The 21,246-nt window shown below is 45.2% G+C and overlaps 1 pseudogene across 1 annotated transcript in view; it reads left to right on the forward strand.

Annotated features, from left to right (window-relative positions):
• Positions 1–1,166: 1,166 nt before the first annotated feature.
• Positions 1,167–21,246, forward strand: part of LOC308361695 (SLIT-ROBO Rho GTPase-activating protein 1-like) — a 26,728-nt pseudogene continuing 6,648 nt past the window's right edge. The window contains exons 1-12 of the transcript in view: positions 1,167–1,357; positions 6,989–7,184; positions 10,084–10,246; positions 11,183–11,245; positions 14,725–14,901; positions 16,916–17,044; positions 18,592–18,813; positions 19,172–19,273; positions 19,894–20,091; positions 20,518–20,602; positions 20,852–20,879; positions 20,995–21,025. The product of the transcript in view is annotated as an SLIT-ROBO Rho GTPase-activating protein 1-like (transcript). The remainder of the gene's footprint in view (positions 1,358–6,988; positions 7,185–10,083; positions 10,247–11,182; positions 11,246–14,724; positions 14,902–16,915; positions 17,045–18,591; positions 18,814–19,171; positions 19,274–19,893; positions 20,092–20,517; positions 20,603–20,851; positions 20,880–20,994; positions 21,026–21,246) is intronic.

A 21,246-nucleotide genomic window follows, 5' to 3' on the forward strand; every position in this document is an offset into this window, starting at 1 on the left:
TCAGAATGAACCCTTCCCTGTGTGGCTGACGATTCTGGGCCACAGTGAGCCCAGACCAGGGCCAGATCTACCATCCAGTCCTTCAGCTGTCACTTCATGGTTTACGAAATGCCGAAATGATTGAGTCTCTTCGCAGGTAACAGCAGCGCTGCTAAAACACGCTATATCTTCTCTGTAAAGGTACCCTGAGAGCCTACTGGAGAGCTCAAATGAGCTTGAGGATGTCATAGAAATGCTTTCAGACCAGAATGAATGTATGAAATTGGGGCTAATTAGATGGTCTTTAAAACCAGAAGATGCTTTTAGACCAGTGTAATGCAGTGATGAGGGATTAAGTCTTAGAATAAGATGGAGGAGGCTGTTGAGAAGCACTGGGTTCTCTGGATGAGGCGGAGAAGGGCTATGGTGCTCTGGAGAGGGTACTCTGCACTGAATTTACACACACACACACACACACACACACTTACACACTTACACACATACATACACACACATACAAACACATACACACACACACACCCTGCGGGGCTGTGCAGTGTTTTCCTTGTTCAAATATTTGGGTTGTGTATGTGTGTAGGTGTGGCTGTGAGTGAATGCATGTGTGTTTGTGTAGGTGTGTTTAGTCTCTGTGAAGATTCGAGTTGGTGTGATTGGTGTTTCTTTTTTGTTTGTTTTTTTGGAGTCTAAGAGGTGTGTGTGTGTGTGTGTGTGTGTGTGAGAGAGAGAGAGAGAGAGAGAGAGAGAGAGGTATAGAGAGAGAAAATATTTTGTAGTTGTATATAACTTTACAGCATAGCACACTGTCCCAACCCAAACACTGCACAGAGGATCGTACTGAATATTATTCTTCCTTGTAAGACCATGGAACCTATTATTGTCAGTTATTCTTGGCCAGCCGATACTGCGGCTGGCCCTTAATTCATATATTATGTATGAAGCTTGTTATATCTACGGTTAATTAAATAGAGTCCTAGGCCATTCGTTTGGGGGGCTATGTTTAATCTGTTAACAATGTGTGACGGACAACATTTCACTAATGTCCTTTTCCTCTTTAAAAAATCCTGTCTGTCTCTCTCTGTCTGTCTGCTTCTGTTTGTGTGTGGCAATGACACAACAGGATCTAAACGTTCTGATCTCAAACATCAGCCCTTGTCAGACAAAAGTGAATGTTAGTACCAGCCAGATGCAGAAGGCAGCATTTTTCCTCTAACTTTGAAAAGGACCGCGTAGAACCTGCAGCATCTTTGCTTACACAGCATAACCTACCACTTGTACTGCCGCGGAACAAGAGAACAGAACGGATCGGAACGGACCGGAGATTCAGCAGACAGCTGGCCTGCTCACACACACAGGAGGTGTGAGATACCAGTGTTCCCGCTCTCAGCAACACCTAAATATAGATGGAACCATATATCAAGTGCTGACCGGAACACACACACATGCACAAAAACCTCACACACCCAATCCAGTCGAGTCGAGATGATGTTCCTTGTTTCAGAGATATCTACTTTAGCCAATGTGATGGGATAAGATGGCAGTGTGCTTGTGTGCTGAGAAGGTGATGCTAGGTCATTGTTAATCACATACATTCTGTTAACTACGGGAAATTACATTTTCATCTGTGTGTGTGTGTGTGTGTGTGTGTGTGTGTGTGTGTGTGTGTGTGTGTGTGTCTGCGTGAAAGGCAAGCCTAGAGCCAGTACACTGACCCCATTAGATCACACACATCCATACACACAGTAATGAGAATTAAATTTCCTGAATTTAACAAAATCTGTGTGATTAGTCACAGCCTGGCCAAGAAACGCTCTCTTTCACCCACACACCAGCGCGCACACACACACACAGATAGACGCACATTCACATACCCACACACGCACACATTTAACCAGGCATTGGTTTAAACACATGACATTGATTTTCAAAGCACACAGGCTCAGATTCCGCAGCCCTCCCGTTAAACTTACACACACAGCATAGGAGAGGATATTCAGCCACATCAGCCATACTAATATGATGATGTGTTTGTCTTTCTGTGTGTGTGTATGTGTGTGTATGTGTGTGTTTTGACGCACAAGTATTTGCCTGTGTTTGATGTATAAAGCATGATGTCTATGCAGTCTCTCTCTCTCTCTCTCTCTCTCTTTCTCTCTCTCGCTCTCTCTCTCTCTCTGTGTGTGTGCAAGATTTTTTTCCCTCCTCGTCTCAGGGTTATCAGCAGAAGCGTGGTTTCCATGGCAACACAGCATCAGACTCGAGTGAGACGCATCATCTGCAGGTCAGGGGTGTAAAGTTCACAGACAGCTGCCTCCGAGCCAACCTTGAAAGCCACCTTGGCTTCAAAGCAAGCAGCTGCAGGGGAACAAATGGGTGGCTTCCTTGCTTGATTGACAGCTCATATCCTTCCTCTTCCTCCAATGAGCTTCTGACATCTCTCCCTCTGTGAAATTAGGATCCTCTGGTTGGATCCTCGGGTTTTCACTCCAGGGAGAAGGCTTCAGGGCTCGGCTTGAGAGATGCAGTCCTGGACTAAGCAACACAGTGAATAGAGATTCCCCTTTAAGAAGCATTTAGCTTAGCATTAGCCTTAATCCCTCTCCAGGGATCCCAGTCCATGAAGTAATTAGCGCTGTTAATTTAATGGATGTCAGACCACCATGGGTTATTTTCTCCTGGAAAACCAATTTTGATCAGTCTTATTGGGAGGGCGTGTCAATGAATGTCGTTAGCTGTTTTCATATCCTGGGGTGTGTGTGTGTGTGTGTTTTTAATTTGTATTACTTTGTATTAGCAGTGTTGATTTTATGGAAGTTCCATTGCAGCACACTGCTGCAGCTGGCTAAAGTATTGGTCATCCGTGGGATCTGTATCCTTTCGCATTCGCAGGATGAGGAGTATGCACACGTCATAAAGCACTACTGAACTCTGTGGGCCTTTTTTTTTAAAACACACAACTACAATTACACTCCATCAACTCGCTATCACTTGCCTGCTGCAGCGCGGTAAACCTCAAGTAGCACTTTTCCCTTTTATGGGATCAAGATGGGGGTTCCTCCTTTAAGCAAAAGGGGATGGTGGTTGGGGTGGTGGTGGTGGAGGTGGTGGGGGGGGGGGGGGGGCTGCTGCTGCTGCTACTACTGCTGAAGCTGCTGCTGCTGCTAAAGTGTTCCTTCCCGTTAATCATGCGCGACGTTGGGTGGAGGCTCCTGGCTCTCGCTGCAGGTTTTCAGTGAAACTAGAGCACTCTCTCCTGGCTTGCCCCAGACAAAAGGGACCGTCCAGACCTTCCCAACATCACGATTCGGCACGGACACGTCCATATGTGTGTGTGTGTGTGTGTGCGCGTGTGTGTCTGTCTCTGTGTCTGTGTGTGTGCCTAGAGTTAAAAATATTTCCTTTGGATAGCATCGTTAATAGGGTGCCATCATAGCAGAGAGCCCAGAAGAAGTGCTCATTAGCACTTAGCAAGGAGAGAGAGATAGAGCGAGAGAGTTGGAGAGATGGTGAGAGAGAGAGAGAGAGAGAGAGAGAGAGAGAGAGAGAGAGAGAGAGAGAGAGAGAGAGAGAGAGAGAGAGAGAGAGAGAGATGGAAGGAGGGAGAGGGTGAGCAAGTGAGAGAGAGATGGAAGGAGGGAGAGGGTGAGCAAGTGAGAGAGAGATATAAAGTATAGATAGAGAGAGAGAGCCTGGCACCTTGTGTGGCACAGGCGGCACCGTGGCTCCTCACCAGCTGGGCGGGCAGCATGGAGTCGATTTTTCACTCCTCCTCCTTGGCAGATTCGTCTTGGCCCGAACCCCTCAGGACTGCAGATTACATGCTGTGCTGCTGGTGTGTGTGTGTGTGTGTGTGTGTGTTTGTGTGTGTGTGTGTGTGTGTGTGTGTGTGTGTGTGTGTGTGTGTGTGTGTGTGTGTGTGTGTGTGTGTGTGTGTGTGTGTGTGTGTGTGTGTGTGTGTGTGTGTGTGGAGCTCTGTCTATCTATCTATCTCCTCTAATTATCTATCTCAAAGGAGTCACCTTGGTCACAGTCTATCCTGCTTAATGCTCAAACATTGGGTTGAATCACAATGCAGAGTGTACCCGCACGCACACACACACACACACACACACACACACACACACACACACACAGCTTGATGGACAAGGTCTATAGGGTGCGAGTCCTCAATATACTCTTTACCTCCACACCAAGCACAAAGTGTATCCGCACACACACACAAACTATCTTATGATGAGAGATGTGTATAGCTTGGTGGCTTGCCTGAAAGAAAATAAGAATGAGGGAGAGAGAGAGAGAGAGAGAGAGAGAGAGAGAGAGAGAGAAAGCGAGATGGAGGAAGGGAGAGGGGGACAGAGAGAGAGAGACGTAAAGGCAGAGATGAAGAAAAGGGAGAGCAGAGAAGAATGCTCAATGATCGTCTCTAGTGCTCTCACACACACACACACAAACACACACACACACACAGACTGACGCATGCGCAAATCCCTACGGGATACTCCACTCCATGACCTGTTGTCTTGGCAACTGCAGCATGTGGTGGTTGGTGTAGAGGTGAGTGGGAATATGAAGTGTAGGTCGGTGTGTACACCTACACTCCTTTCTCTCTCTCTGTCTCATCACACTCACACACACACACATGCACACACACACACACACACACACATTTAGGGTATCCCCTGTTCGGGGTTCAGGGCAGTGCGTGCATTTATTTCGGTCAATGCTTTGGATGAGAACATTTTCTCAGCAGGTGTCGAACGTGATACTTAAGGTGGTCCCACCACTAACTGCTTCTTGTACCAAACATCTGTGTGTTTGTGTGTGTGTCTTTCTGTGTGTCTAAAATTCCACCTGTACTTCTCTGAGAATACGAGGACGTGGTATACTGATATGGCGTTGTCAAACATGTTGAGTAATTTAGAGTTGCACTGAAAATGGTAGTTTTCTTTGGCTTGACATTCCCTTGGTACGGACAAAATGGAAACAAATTATGTATGATGGATGTAACTCAGCCAGTTTGAGTAGAGTGAGCTGTTAACCTTGACCAAAGCAATGATGGATGATTAGAAAAAAAGATTGTGATGTATGATTGAGGGAGGGTGGTTTGGTACCTGTTTATAATGTCTAGTGTTTAGCTGTTGGTTCTCTAAATGTAGAGGTCCCCAGATATGAATACAAATATGAGTAATAAGTGGAACACATGTTGTTTAATTCAACAGAGGAATTGTTTGAGGAGTGGTGAACAAAAAACACCAAGTAGCCTACTTCTTGTTTTTGTGGATAAATCTTATTCAAACGTATCAGCAAATGCATTCAGTTTCTGTACACTAAACAAATGGAATTGCTTCATCGGGAAGGACTGAGCAACACGCACTGCAGAAGTAGGCTAAAAAGGGAGGACACGGGTTATGGATGCTGTAAAGGTTCTTGGTGGCAGGTACCATCATTTAAAAGCCTCTTTATTTGGAAGTGTAATTAGTTATAATTTGACCACGGTGTCACACTCTGTCGGTGTGCTCGTCGGATCAGACTGTCAAACAGATTTTGTCCCCTGGAGGAGCTGTAGAGTCCAGCTAGAGCAGACGTTTGATCACGACTTGTGTTCCCTGGACACTGAGCTTGTGACCTGCTGCTGACTAGCCTCAAGCTGTAGGCGTTGAGCTACAGAAGGGTCCTTTTGAGTTCATTTAAACTCTGTGTTCACATGTGAAGGCACCAGTGACTAGACCAGTCCATTTGTTGACCATGAGGAGTATAAATGGGCTTAGGTTTGGGATTAGGTTTAGGGTAAGAATCTTGGATGGTGAGGGCGGTTGACAGGGATTCAGTTTTGTTGAATATTTGTTAACAAGCTACTGATAGATTGAGAAGCACATAGGCCATCAAAATAAACTGTTGCCCTTTTTCTCAATCCTGAAATCCTAGTTTAAGGAAGATAATGCCGCTGGTTAGTGCAGGAAGGCCTCCATGATGCTGCATGAGAGACTACTTGTGTTTAGTCTAGGAGAGTGTGTTATGCGTCCCCATGTGGTCGTTAAAACCTCGCTGCTGGTAGAGTGGGAGCTCATAGGGCGAGGCGTCATCTCCTGTGAGAGCCATCACACTGACGGATGAATGTGCCCATCCTCTGGAAGTCCTCTAAGCTGGAAGTCCCTCTGTCTGTGTGTGTGTGTGTGTGTGTGTGTGTGTGTGTGTGTGTGTGTGTGTGTGTGTGTGTGTGTGTGTGTGTGTGTGTGTGTGTGTGTTTGCGTGTGTCCCCGCTGGTGGCATCGCTTTGAATTTTAAGCCCACATTTGATTCAGGATGGCCGGTGCATCTTCACATTCAGTCCTTCATCCATGTGGACAGTGCTATCAGTTGTACTTAGTGTTTCTTATACAGCCTTCCTACCTTCCTCGTTGGTAAAATCTCACCAAATGGTATACTATGATGAAAATACTATTAGGTTTGGCTTATACTTATACATATTGAGCAGAAAAGATGGTCAAATTGGTTCAAAGGGATGAATTATTGCCTCCCAGCGAGAGCTTTTAGAAACACGATTCTGCTACACTGTCAAGGCAAATGTTACAAGAAGTCTGTATGGTGTACAAGAGCTGTATAAGAAAAAAAGGGTGTAAGATTTTGTATGGCACAAGGAAGGGTTTTGGGCCTGAGATAAGACATTAGTCTGAAAGGTTTTGGAGAGTTGGTTTAAAGCCTATCCATGCAGACAGAAGATGTGTGTTGTCGTGCAACAAATTGTGTTTTGTCACATTGTTGTGTTGCTGTGGGCCTACCCTACCCTGTGCGTTTGTACCATGTGCAGTAATGTCAGTGTTGCATGTGCTAATTGTAAAATGGTTTAATTGCCAACCTGTCTGGATAACATGCAAATTGCAAATTAAAAAACGTGTGATTAAAAAATGTGTGTGTTTGTGGGTGTGTTTGTGTGTGTGTGTTTGTGTGTGTGTGTGTGTGTGTGTGTTTGTGTGTTTGTGTGTGTGTGCAGAGATACGGGCTCAGCTGGTGGAGCAGCAGAAGGTTCTGGAACAGCAGACGGACATGCGAGTGCAGCTGCTTCAGGATCTACAAGATTTCTTCCGGAAGAAGTCGGAAATCGAGAGCGAGTACTCGCGGAACTTGGAGAAGCTTGCTGAGCGCTTCATGGCCAAGACACGCAGCACCAAGGATCATCAGCAATACAAGTAAGAGTTGCCTGTGTGTGTGTGTCTGTGTGTGTGTGTGTTTTGTGTGCGTGTGTGTGTGTGTGTGTGTGTGTGTGTGTGTGTGTTTTGTGTGTGTGTGTGTGTGTCTGTCTGTACGTTTCTGTATTTTTGTATCCGTCAGTCTGTCTGTCTGTCTGTCTGTCTGTCTGTCTGTCTGTCTGTCTGTCTTTCTGTCTGGAAGAGAGTGTATGTGTCCAGAAGGAGGGGTGTGTGTGTGTGTGTGTGTGTGTGTGTGTGTGTGTGTGTGTGTGTGTGTGTGTGTGTGTGTGTGTGTGTGTGTGTGTGTGTGTGTGTGTGTGTGTGTGTGTGTGTGTGTGTGTGGTGTGTGTGAAAAACAAAGATAAAGAAGGAGAAAAAGTTGGTGTTTGCAGTGGCTGGTGGAGGGGGCTGAAAGTGTGCCTGACAGAGATGGAGAGAAAGACAGAAAAGAACCTACATTATTTAAAGCCTATTCCACTCTGACTGCTGGATCTGTCTGCTGGTAATAATAAATATCACTTCTTTTTCTGCCCATCCTCTGTCATGTGATGCATACAGACATCCCCTTATGACTTCCTCTCTTTCTTTCCCTCATCCTTCTCTCTCTCTCTCTCTCTCTCTCTCTCACTTTCTTCCACTGAATCCCTCTTTCCCCTCTGACGTCCTCTCTTTCTCTCTTCCATCCTTCTATCTCTGTCTCTTTTTCTTTTTCACACTTTCTTTCACTGAATCCCTCTTTCCCTTCTCCCTTGCCCTCTTGTTCCATCTAATTTCTCACCGTGCTCTCTCACTTACCATCCTGGTCTTTCCGTCCTCTCTTACACACACTCACACACACACTCACACACACACACACACACACACACACACACACACACACACAAACTCCTATTGTGTTCGCCTACTCCCTCACAGATCTCCTATCTCTCTCTCTCTTTTTCTCATACATGCTCTCCTTCTCCATATCTATCCTTCTCTGCACCCCATCATCTCTCTCTTTCCCTCTCTATCTCTTTCTCTCTCTTTTTTTTTCCCTCTCTCTCTTTCTCTCTCTTTTTTTCCCTCTCTCTCTTTCTCTCTCTTTTTTTCCCTCTTTTCTCTTTTGTTCCGCTGAGGGTTGCTTGGATGTGAGAAGGACGACGTCTTGAATGTATTACCCACAATGCCTTTCTCACTGTTCATGGCTGAGAAGTCAAGAGATTGTGTGTGTGTGTGTGTGTGTGTGTGTGTGTGTGTGTGTGTTAGAGAGTGAGAGTATGAGTGTGTGAGAGAGACCAGACCAAGGACCAAGCTTCTTTTTGCAAAGGCTCTCTCTTGCTCTCTCTCTCTCTCTCTCTCTCCCTGTGTGTGTGGAGAAGCAATGTGTTTGTTTGAAGCGTCCTATTCTCTCGACACCATGTGTGTGTTTTTCCTCATTAATGCAGATTACATTCTGCTGTGAACGAGAGGATGAGGGTGGCGCAGAAAGAGAGATGGACGAGAGACAGACATTCTCACTGTTCCATTTCTCCCCATCACACACTGCAGGGTTTCGTGCCTGGGGTGCAGTCTGGTTCAGGGGTCCTCACAGAGCAGCCCTTATATTTGCCTGGTGAATCTTGCCAAGTTTGCAGGCGAAATCTCATCTACTTATATCATGATCACCATGATCACCACCATCATCTTCTCCTCCTCTGGTCTGGTTCTCTGTCTTCTAACTTATGTCATTTGTTGAGGAATCAGCTACCAGTAAAGGCTATGTTAATTTAAATCTCATGTATCAGCAAAAAATAAAATTTAACAAAAATAAAGACGTTAAAGACCTGGCCAGTGTTGTCCATTGAGAGCAAGGGTTTTGTTCAAACCAAGCTGCAACCTTATAGCTACAAAACGTGGACTTGTTTAATGAAAGCGTTGTTTTACAACCATTGGGATGACCAGTGTCAAATCAATATCCCCTCATCATTTCAAACTTCATTCCCAACAACATCATTATCCTTTTAAGTATTTAACAATGGTAGTTGTTCAACAATGGTTTTGGGTAACGCACTCCTGATCATGTGGATTCTTGTCTAAAAAGACTGGTGATGTATTGTATAAGGGTTGCCTTTGCTGGGTTGCAGTAAAACATACAGCACATACACCAGTCACCCCTTCAATAACCATTTGCTACCCACTTCAATAACCATTGACTGCTCACTACAGCATATAAACTGTCATACGACACCATGTAATGTGTGGGAAAGATAAAGCTGTCATGCTAAGGTCAATAGGCGCGAGCTGATCTGTCAGAGGCACAGACATCTAACCTACATCCTCTATATCTCTCAACATCTCTGTCTATCACTCTCGCTCTCCATCACTCTACCTCTCCTTGCTTTATCTCTTCTTCACCCTCTCTCTCCCTCCCCCCCACTCTCACCCCATCTTTCTCACAGTGTTTGGGCTAGTGGTTGGCCTCAGGTCCCCTTCTCTATGTCCCAAAGGGGGGTTGAGTTCCCTGGGTACTCCATGCGTGCAGCCTCCCTTGGTAGACATCAATTTGAATGCACATGGGGATTGTCACACAGCTCAGTATGACAGTTTACTGCGTGACAGAGATGCTAGCTAGTGATGCTTAGAGCAGTGATGACTGTAATGGTGATGGGGATGGTGGTGATGATCGTGATTATGGTGATGACTGAGTTGCACCAGCTGCAAGCCAGCTGCTTTTGCAAAAGAACACGTATGCAGGCATGCGTGTGTCTGCTTTAGAGTCTGAGAATGTGTCCATGATTGTGTTTGTGATTGTGTTTGGTATTAAGTTCGTACTGTTGTGTGTCCATCAGATAAAATGTGTACAGATTTCCACAGAACTCTCCCACACACACACGCACACTCACACTCGAACACATTCCAATATGCATGTTTTTTTTTTCAGGAAAGACCAGAACCTTCTATCTCCAGTGAACTGCTGGTACCTGCTCCTAAATGAGGTTCGCCGCGAGAGCAAAGACCATGCCACACTGAGTGACCTGTACCTTAACAACGTCATCACACGCTTTGCTCACATCAGTGAAGACACTACACGCTTGCTCAAGAAGGTACACACACACACACACACACACACATACATAGATATTATAACTTCAGGGTGGGAACCCAAATGTCTGTGTGTGTGTGTGTGTGGATTGGCCACTGAGTGTATTATTTATGTGCTCCCTTGTGCTATTTAATTCATGATGGAGCAATTCTTGTTCTAATCCTCTCTGCCAAAACAATTTCCAAACACAAATCCCCCCCCAACACACACACACACCCACACACCCACACAGACACACAGACACACAGTTAGATATTTAGGGAAAGGTCAACCATTCAGTTCAAACAACGGCTCCCGTAGAGAGACCTAGAGAGAGAGGAGGCAAAAGAGAGATGGAGATGGTGAGAGAGATAGAGAGAGCACACAGAAGAGAGAGAGAGAGATGGGTCGAACAAGGAGGAGAGAGAGCGACAGAGATGGATCGAATAAGGAAGAGAGGAAGAATGTCAGCTTGCACTGAAGCCAACTCAGTAACTTGGCGATAATAAAACTTCACACCCTCCCTCACACCCTTGCTGGTGTGTGTGTGTGTGCACACATCCATGAGCCAGGAGCATAGGGATGCACACTCACATTCCTATCCGTTTCCATGGCGATGGCGCCTGGTTAGGAATTCGTTATACAGTATATGACACTGTGGAGATCTCCGAGGATCTGTCAGTGCCAAGCCATTTGATTTGCATTTAGGAAACGTTTGATTGTGTTTCCAGAGGCGCTAGCTTTATGTAATACAGGTCCTCTCCTTTTCTCTTTTCTTGTTGACTGAATTTGCTTCTCCTTTGCTTCTTTCCCTTCCTGATTCTCTCGCTACCTCCCCTCTCAATCTCTCTCTATCCCCCTCTCAATCTCTCTCTATTCCCCTCTCAATCTGTCTTGCCCTCTCTCTCTCTTTCTCTCTCTCTCTCTTTCTCTCTCTCGATCTATCTTTCTATCTCAGAGTAAAGAGATCATCTTCCAGCTGCAGGAGGACCTGATGAAGGTTCTAAACGAGCTCTACACGGTGAGTTCCACCTCCCTATTCCTTCCATGCTGTGTCGCTCCTGCATCCCTTTTCTTTCCATCGCCCCATGTGTCCGTCCTCCTCCTCTCTCTCTCTGTGTGCCTGGCTTCATTCACCTCTCATCACTCTTGCTTGCTTGTCTCCTCATTTGACCTCCCTCCCCTCCCCCCTGTCCTTCTTTGCCTTTCCATACCATTTGCTCTCTGTCTCTGTGTCCCTATCTCCATGGTTATATAGCTCTCTTTTAATGTCTATGAGTAGTGGAAACCAATGGTCTGGGGTTATGGGGTCCATAAATCCTGTAACCTCTCTCACACCACCACACACACACACACACACACACACACACACACACACAGCCTCGATGTTGTGTCCCTGCACTGCCCTTTCACCCACAGCCCAGGGCCCAGGTCTCGGGCTTCAGGCGCATGACAAAGCGAGATTTGGTTCTGTTTGTGGGAGTGCACAGAATGTGCTAGAAAGATCTCGCTTCCATCGCAGCACACCGTGCGACAAAGAACAATGCCAAACTGCATCAGCAAGTCTACTAGAGTTGCCAGCACATTAATGTAACCCGACACGCGCGCACACACACACACACACGATTTTATACCGTTTAGGCAGTTTCACTGACGTGATGAAAAGCATTTTTGCAATGCCAAATCAACATGGAAGATGGACAAAACATGCAGTGTATGCATGAGTCATGCACCATATGCAGCAATTCCCCTCATCCAAGGTCCCTGGCGTGATGCAGTAGTAAAACCATTTGCAGAAAAGTTGGGCTATTTCTTTTTAATAAGGTTCCGTGAATATTTTCTGACATTGTCAAAGTGAAGCGGGACGTGCATGTCAGTTCACGAACCTGTAGTGCAGTGTGTGTGTTTGTGTGTCTTTGTTCTTGTCGTTTGAGTGTGTCCTTGTGTAGGGGCTTAGACTCACTGTCATGGTCTGGCTCTGTGTGTCTCTCACAGTATAAAAGTCTCTTCAAGTAAGTTGCTATGACGAACGACATTCATGTTAGCCACTAACCCAAAGGATATGGCACACTGTCTGTAGAAGGTAGCACATTCCAAAAAGATTACGGTTGTCTGACTGAAGGGACTCTAATGGATTCTCATGTTTGTGGAATTGTGTTGTTATACAATGTATGTGTGTGTGTGTGTGTGTGTGTGTGTGTGTGTGTGTGTGTGAGAGAGTACGTGTCAGTAAGATGTGTTGAATTCTCCTGGATCCTCATGTTCATGGGATTGTGTTGTGTTTCCTTTGAATTTAATATTCTGTACATAGGGCTTCTGTTGGATGCCTCATCAGGTTTGCCAATGAAATTACAATTTTGCATTGAATCTTTCACATACCACCCTGACTCACACACATGCACACAAATACACAGGCACACACAAACACACACACACACACACACACACACACACACACTCACGCACACAAATACACACACACACGAAAACAAGCTCACACGCACAGAAATACACACACACACACACACACAAATACACACACACGCACACATGCACACACACTCACCCACACACATTCACACAAATACACACAACTGCAAACATGCTCACATGCACACAAATACACACACACGCGCACACTAATTAATCCGGATTAAAAACACCGTCTGAACTGCTGACTGATCAGGTTTTGTGTCGGAGGAAAGAAAACCTTTGTCCAGACGTTTCTGGACTAATCTGCCTTACACACTCACCTCAATAACCACACACATGCACACAGACTCACCTAAAACATCCTTCCTCTTAAGCCCTGTCACAAGGAATACTTATTGGTTCCTGAGACACTGTGTGTGTGTGTGTGTGAGTGTGTGTGTGTGTGTGTGTGTGTGTGTGTGTGTGTGTGTGTTCTGAAGCCCTTCAAAAGAGCATGCAAGCCATTACAACTACACACTCACATACACACCCACACACACACACTGTTGATAGTGAAGAAGTGATTAGAATGAATTTGCTGCGTGTGGGCAGATAAAAGAGCTGTCTTTATTAAACTGTGGTAGGGCTAGTCTGAAAGGTGGATACACCTCTCTCTCTATCTCTTTCTTTCTCTCTCTCTTTCATACATACATACACACACACAAAAAACACACCCACACCACACACACACACACACACACACACACACACACACTCACAGGTGTGTGTGTGTGTATAGACATAAATAGTCTCACTACTCTAATAGTGCCATTTATACACCCACACAAAAGCAACACGTCCACAAGTATATTTCTTGAGGTATATTAGTAACACTGTTATTATACACCAACATAAAAATGCCATTTATTACTTCATTCTGTATGCACCCCGTGCTGTAAGAGGCCCAGCAGCAGACTGCAGTATATTTATACATATTTCTGTGTTTTGTATGCCGAACCATCATGACCACTGCTCAGATCAGTGGAGCCCGATAGAATGGAATGGATTCGTGTAGAACAGTGCAGAGTAATCTGGCCAGCGTGGCGCACTGGAAAGCCATGAGTAATACGAACAATGTGGATATTGCTGGCGTTCTGGGTGCAAAACTGTTGTGTGACAGTGATTGATTCCATGCTGAGTCTTCGTGTAGCCTTGTCAAACATCCATCTTCGCGTGGTGTGGAGGGGATCGGGCGGTGCAGTCTCTTTGCCTTTGGAGGTTTCCGTTCTGAATAGCAGAGTGTGCTGTAAGTCACGGATGACCAACCCCAATGAGACCCCATGGGGCGGGGATGCTGAGGGTTCCAGCCATAGACTTGGAGACAGAACTGTCATTCCAATTCCCAGCAATGGTAATGATGTGCTGCATGTGAAACAGAGAAGAGGACATAAATGAGCTGAACTCAATCCACATGGGCACCGATTACACATTTTATTTAACAGTCAGTGGTTCCATAACTGTTTGAAAGATTGAAGATGTGAGAGGTTGGTACACTTACTGCCATCCATATCAATAAACATTATTGAGGTCCCTTGCAATGTGGGAGGTTCTGTGCATGGAAGAACATCCATTTTACTTTCTCTGATTCAATGGGTCTGACACACATGATCGTAAATGGTCACATCACACACACACACACAAACATACACACTATAAAAGCGGTGTTGCAGCGTGACTCTGCAGACCTCAGAAGCTGACTTGGGCAGCTGAGCTGTAAATCAAGAGGATGGACTGGGGCCTCATAACTCTCTCAGCTGCTATCTGTGGCTGAGTCAGCATGGGCTCACATTTGAACCGACTGTATCTGACGGAAAGATGGTTTACAGAATAAGCTGGACATGTGTGTTAATGTTATTTTTTAATGGCTTTTGTTTTCTCCTCTGTGTGTTTTTACATTTACAAAAGTGTGGAATTTTACATTTGTATTTATATAATTAAATAATATTCTTGCTCTGCTTTTCTATTTTAATGTATTTCCATACACTTTTCTGTGTGCGTGTGTGTGTTTGTGTTTGGGTGGGGTCGTAGGTCATGAAGACATACCACCTGTACAACAGTGAGACTCTGAGCGCGGAGACGAAGCTCAGGGAGGCAGAACGCCAGGGGGAGCGGGGGAGTCGAGGTGAGGCCGTGTTTGGCCTGCGCACCGAGGACCGCCACCAGCGCCGCAACAACGCCCGCAAAATCCAGAAGATGAAAGAGAAGGTAAGGGGCCCCACAAGTTGCACAAAGCATGACCTGGAAGTGTGGTTTCACGTACTGTATGTATACTCACTCGTAGAAACAAAGATGCACACATATGTTCATATTTATTTTATCTATTTATTTTATTTCTTATTCAAATTTGTATTAATTTAATTGGATTAAGTTTATCTAATCTTATATACTGTATAATACGTGCAAAGACACAATGGGATACAAAATAACTATACCCATATCTACACACAGAAAGACACAGAAAGACACACACATTCATACAGTACATACAAATACACTCAGTAAACAAAACTTACAATACACAACTAATGCTACAAACACGCTACATGATTTGGAGGCTTAGAGTAAGAGTAAATATGTAAACACATACAAAAAAGCTCACATAGATATACACACGCACGCACGCACGCACGCACGCACGCACACACACATACACATACACACAAACATGAAAATAACAATCATAAATACATGTATGCACTCACTGAGGGAGAAAGTAGCTCTTCACACAGTATACAAAGCACAGCTGCAGAAGTTTAGAGTTCTATGTGCATGCATGAGAGACTCTCAAAGGCTCATGCCATTTGTCAGAAGCTTGAAACCATTTGCTTCTGTTCTGACTCAGCAACTTAGTCCAAAGTACCTGGTGTGTGTGTGTGTGTGTGTGTGTGTGTGTGTGTGTGTGTGTGTGTGTGTGTGTGTGTGTGTGTGTGTGTGTGTGTGTGTGTGTGTGTGTGTGTGTGTGTGTGTGTGTGTGTGTGTGTGTGTGTGTGTGTGTGTGTGTGTGTGTGTGTGTGTGTGTGTGTGTGTAGAAGTCTGGGTTTGTGTTTGAATGTGTAGATTTTAGTGTATGTGTGTGTGTGTGTGTGTCGGAATAAATTTGAAGTTTCTGCAAACACAAGCCTTTTTTCGCATCCATCATAACTTCAGTGCTCATTGATTAGAAAGGCACAAGCAAAAGTGCACGTTTTTATGGCCTGGCGTCTAGTTATGTGTGAGCGCACGTTTATGCTTCTTAAGAGATGCTGCAGCACATGATTCAAGCCTTTTCAAAACACACTGCTCTTATCCACAGGAATATGTTATCTTAACAAGAGGAAAAATACACACATCTCTTCTCGTTCTCTCTCTACCTCCATTATATTTATTCCTCTCCTCTATCCCTCTGTCTCCCTCCTTTCCCTCTACAGGGTTTACAGATAAAATACAAAGATATGGCAAACATAGATGTATGTGTCTGCATCTCTCTTTCACTCTCTCTCTCTCTCTCTCTCTCTCTCTCTCTCTCTCTCTCTCTCTCCCCCTCTCTCTTCGGTCATTTTACTTGAAATGTGCTTTAGCACACGACTCAGTGCCACCCATTACTGCTATTACATGAAAACTGCACTGCTATATATACACACGAATATATGCATTTTAAAATCTCTCTCTCTCTCTCTGCCTTTATTCTATCTCTTCTTATCTATCTTCTTCTTCTGCTCCTTCGATCTCACCCCTTTTTCTTTCTCTCCCACCACCTTTTTCGGTGTGTTCCTCTCTTCCTACCTCAAACTCTTTCTATTTCTGTCTCTGTCTCTCTGTCTTCATCTCTCTCTCACCTGCCCTCTTCTCTCACTCTCTCACTCTTCTCTCACTCCCCCCCCCTCGCTCACTCCCCCCTCTCTCCCTCTCTCCCCCTCTCACTCTCCCTCCTCTTTCGCTCTCCCTCTTCTCTCACCCTCTCCTTCTCTCTCCCTCTTCTCTCACCCCCCCTCTCTCCCCCTCTCCCTCTCTCTCACACTGCTTCTCTCGCTCTCACTAACCTCTACCCTCTATCAATCTATCTATCTATCTCTCCATCTCTCTCAATTACATTTTCAATTTAAATGTATTGAGCTTTATTGGCATGACAAAATGTCTTTGCATTGCCAAAGCAAAATGTTTAAGCAAAGAATATAATCTCTTTTTTTCTCTTTCGTTCTCTCTCTCTCTCTCTCTCTTTCTTTCCCTCTTTCTCTATCAGAGGCAGGCAAAGTACTCTGAGAATAAGCTGAAAGTGATGAAGGCTCGTAACGAGTACCTTCTGACTCTGGAGGCCACCAACTCGGCGCTCTTCAAATACTACGTAAATGACCTGTCCCACCTCATTGACGTAAGTATCACATACTCACACACACATACTAACACACACACACACACACAAACACTAACTCACACATACAGAACTGGCAAAAATGTACCTTTTGAGTTCTATTTGCATTAAACAATACATCTCGAATGTTTACATACACATCTCGTATGCATCAACTCTTAAAGTAATATAAACAAACTATGGCCAGTCTCACCTCATTAACAAAAAACACACACACACACACACACACACACACACACACACACACACACACACACACACACACACTGAGTCTCTAAAATGTTGTCACCCATGCACATAGTCTCTCCATCTTTCCCTCTTTCTCTTTCTCTCTTTCACTCCATCTCTCTCTCACTCCTCTCATGCACATGCATGTTCTCTACCACAGAGCTCACCTCAGCATGAAGTATTTGCTGTGTGTGCTTGTGTGAACTAGGTGTGTGTATGAGAGAGCGGTGGATGTGTCAGCATGTGTGTGTGTGTGTGTGTGTGTGTGTGTGTGTGTGTGTGTGAAGCACTCTCTCTCCCTCTCTCTCTCTCACATACAGTCAATGTGTGAGTGGGTGGTTCAGTTATTGTGTATGTGTGTGTGTGTGCAAGCTAGGTGTGTGTATGAGAGAGCGGTGGATGTGTCAGCATGTGTGTGTGTGTGTGTGTGTGTGAAGCATTCTCTCTCCCTCTCTCTCTCACATACAGTCAATGTGCGTGTGGGTGGCTCAGTTAGTGTGTGTGTGTGTGTGTGTGTGTGTGTGTGTGTGTGTGTGTGTGTGTGTGTGTGTGTGTGTGTGTGAGCTAGATGTGTATGAGAGAGTGGTGGATGTGTCAGCGTGTGTGTGTGTGTGTGTGTGTGTGTGTGTGTGTGTGTGTGTGTGTGTGTGTGAAACTCTCTCTCTCCCTCTCTCTCTCACATACAGTCAATGTGTGTGTGGGTGGCTCAGTTAGTGTGTGTGTGTGTGTGTGTGTGTGTGTGTGTGTGTGTGTGTGTGTGTGTGTGTGTGTGAAACACTCTCTCTCTCTCTCTCTCTCTCTCTCTCTCTCTCTCTCTCTCTCTCTCTCTCTCTCTCTCTCACATACAGTCAATGTGCGTGTGGGTGGTTCAGTATAAGTGTGTGTGTGTGTCTGATTAGCGGGAGCTCTCGGTGCGGTCAGCAGTATCTGGCAGATACCGATGCGCCTCTCTGACCTTCACAAAGGTCATACAGCGCTCTCAGAAGGAGATGAGAAAGCGAGAGGAAGGCAATAGAAGATGGAGGGAGGGAAAGAGAAACCGGGTGAAAGAGAGAGCAAGAAAAAGACTAGAGGCTTAATGAAAACTAATCATACTCACTGATGGCTGCTTTGAGATACTGAGAAGAGAATTTCAGCTCTGTCTGGAGATTTGTATAGTTTATTGTATTTGGTGGAGCTTTTTATAAACAGTTAATAAACATTCTATAACCATCATGCTTGTGTAATAATACCCGTGCTCATGAACTGTGACCACTAACCTGCCTGCGCGCGTGTACTTGTGTATAAATGTTTCTCTACATGTTCACGTGTGTTTACAGAGCTGTGACCTGGGCTACCATTCTGGTCTGAGCCGGGCTCTGCGCACGTACCTATCAGCCGAGTATGGTGTGGAGACGGCACGGCACGAGGGTCTGGACATCCTGGAGGGGGCGGTAGAGAGCCTGGACCCGGGAAGTGACCGTCAGCGCTTCATGGAGACGCACCCGTCGGCATTTACACCACCTCCCAGATTCTCCTTCCAGTCCCACATGGGGGACCAGGTCAGCAAATACACACACACACACACACACACACACACACACACACACACACACACACACACACACACACACATACATTAACACACTGTGTATCAACACACAAACATAGAACCAACTCTCCGTCTCTATCTCATGTGGCAATAATTGTGGCAATACAATTATTATATTATCATTAAAATAATAATACCCCCCCCAGAATACAGAAAGACACAAGTAAATACACACACAATGTTACCCACACACATATCAAAACACATCTGTGCAACACACAATCCACATATTGTGATCATTTGACTTTTGTCTCCTGTCATGTGAGTGGGTGTTTCCTGTCATGTGACTGTGTTGCTCTTCCTCTCAGGTGGTCCAGCTGACAGCATTGCCTCAGGTGCAGTCAGAACTGCTGCTGCGATACACACAACTCCAGTCCCGCCTCTCTACGCTCAAGATAGAGAATGAGGAGGTAACAGACACTGTACACACACACACACTGTACACACGCATACACATACACAATCAGACACATGTACACACCAGCCAACACACACAACAGTTGGCCTGCTTGCTGACGCTCAAGATTAAGAATGAGGAGATAACAAACATACACAAACACAGTGCGTGGATAGGGAATGACACTGTTACACAAACACACCTCACACCACCGCAGCTCTGCCTGGCTACACTCAAGACGGAGAATAATGAGGTGTGTGTGTGTGTGCGTGTGTGTGTGTGCGTGAGTGTGTGTGTGTGTGTGTGTGTGTGTGCACGTGTGTTTGTGTGTGTGTGTGTGTGTGAGTGTGTGTGTGATTTGATGTTGTTGAGGCCCAGCTGTTACCACTGTGTGTGAAGGTCAGGAAAGTGCTGATGCAGCCCACACACATATGCTGTAGAAGTATATACACAGCGTCACAAATACACCAGCATGCCACACACACACACACACAAGAAAATATTCACAGAGGCAGTGTTAGTTTATAAATGATTGCACAAACACACACACACACACACACACACACACACACACACACACACACACACACACACACCTCATACATTCACTACCTGTCCCTGACTGTCCCCCAGGTGAAGAAGACGTGGGAGGCGACCCTGAACACCATCCAGGACCTGGTGAGTCTGGAGGACTTCGACGTGTCCGAGAGCTTCCAGAGGAGCCGCTCCACCGAGTCCGTCAAGTCCAGCGTTTCTGACACCTACCTGAGCAAGCCCAGTCTGGCCAAGAGGAGAGCCAATCAGCAGGAGACCGAGCTCTTCTACTTCATGGTGAGCGTGTGTGTGTTTGCGCCTGTGTGTTTGACCTGTTGAGTGAGTCAAGCTTAGCCAAAACCAGTGTTAACCAGGGGATCAACCTGTTTCAATTTGCCATGAGAGCGCCCCCCTCAGGACTTAGGAAGTCTGCAAAACACAGACAGTTGCTGAATATGAATATATATATTTATTTCAGTGGAACTAAAAGTTTTCTCTTGACTTGTGCTACATTCATTGGACGTGATTAATGCGATTAAACATTTTTCAACTCATCATGCTTTTTATGAGGTTTCAAATGCAAGTTGAGTTCCAATAGGAAGAAACAGCATCAATGTGATCAGTGGTGAATTTATCATGTTAGGCCTGATATTTGAGGATGAATACTAACTCTGAAGTTAAGGATTGATTAATCATGTCTGATCTGAGTGTATCTTTTTGCAGAAACTCCGTGAGCACCTTGAGGGAAGTAACCTCATCTCCAAACTCCAGGCCAAGCATGACTTACTGAAGAAGAGCATAGCAGATGGTATTTATTCTCCCTTTCTCTCTCTACCTCTCTCTCTATCTCCATCCCTCTCTCCCTATCTTTTTCTAACCCTCTCACTCTCTCTACCTCACTACCTCTCTCTCTACCTCTCTATCTCTATATTTCTCTCTATCTACCTCTATCTATCTATCTATCTTTCTCTCTCTCTCTTATTATTTTGTATTTTCTTTGTGTTTATATGGAATGTTGCCATACATGCTGGGCTTATTTTGTGTGTTCGGTCTACAGGGTATAGAGGAGATGTATTGACCACGAGGTGAGCATTCTACTAAAAAAGGAAACAATCCCTTTCTCCCGGTTTCCTCGCTTTGTTTTTTATTACATTTACTGGCCAATAGCACTCACTTATTCCTCCTTTCTCCCTGATGCAGCAGACGACGAAACTCCCATAGCAGGCAGCAGGTAGAAACTACTTCCTGTCTATCCCTTTTTCACTTTCTGTCTATCCCTTTCCAGTTGCTGTGTGGGTCAGATAATGTGTTGTGCACCTCTGACTAAACGGTCATACCTCACCATGTTTTATTTTCTTTACCTACTTTGGGTCTGTTTGTGATGTAGTATGTGTTTTGTTTATACATTATTTTATTGGATCTTTAGGACTGTTTTGTGGTTAGCTGTGTGCT

The sequence above is a fragment of the Sprattus sprattus genome (assembly GCF_963457725.1).
Source record: "Sprattus sprattus genome assembly, chromosome: 3".
In the NCBI taxonomy this organism is placed as follows: domain Eukaryota; kingdom Metazoa; phylum Chordata; class Actinopteri; order Clupeiformes; family Clupeidae; genus Sprattus; species Sprattus sprattus.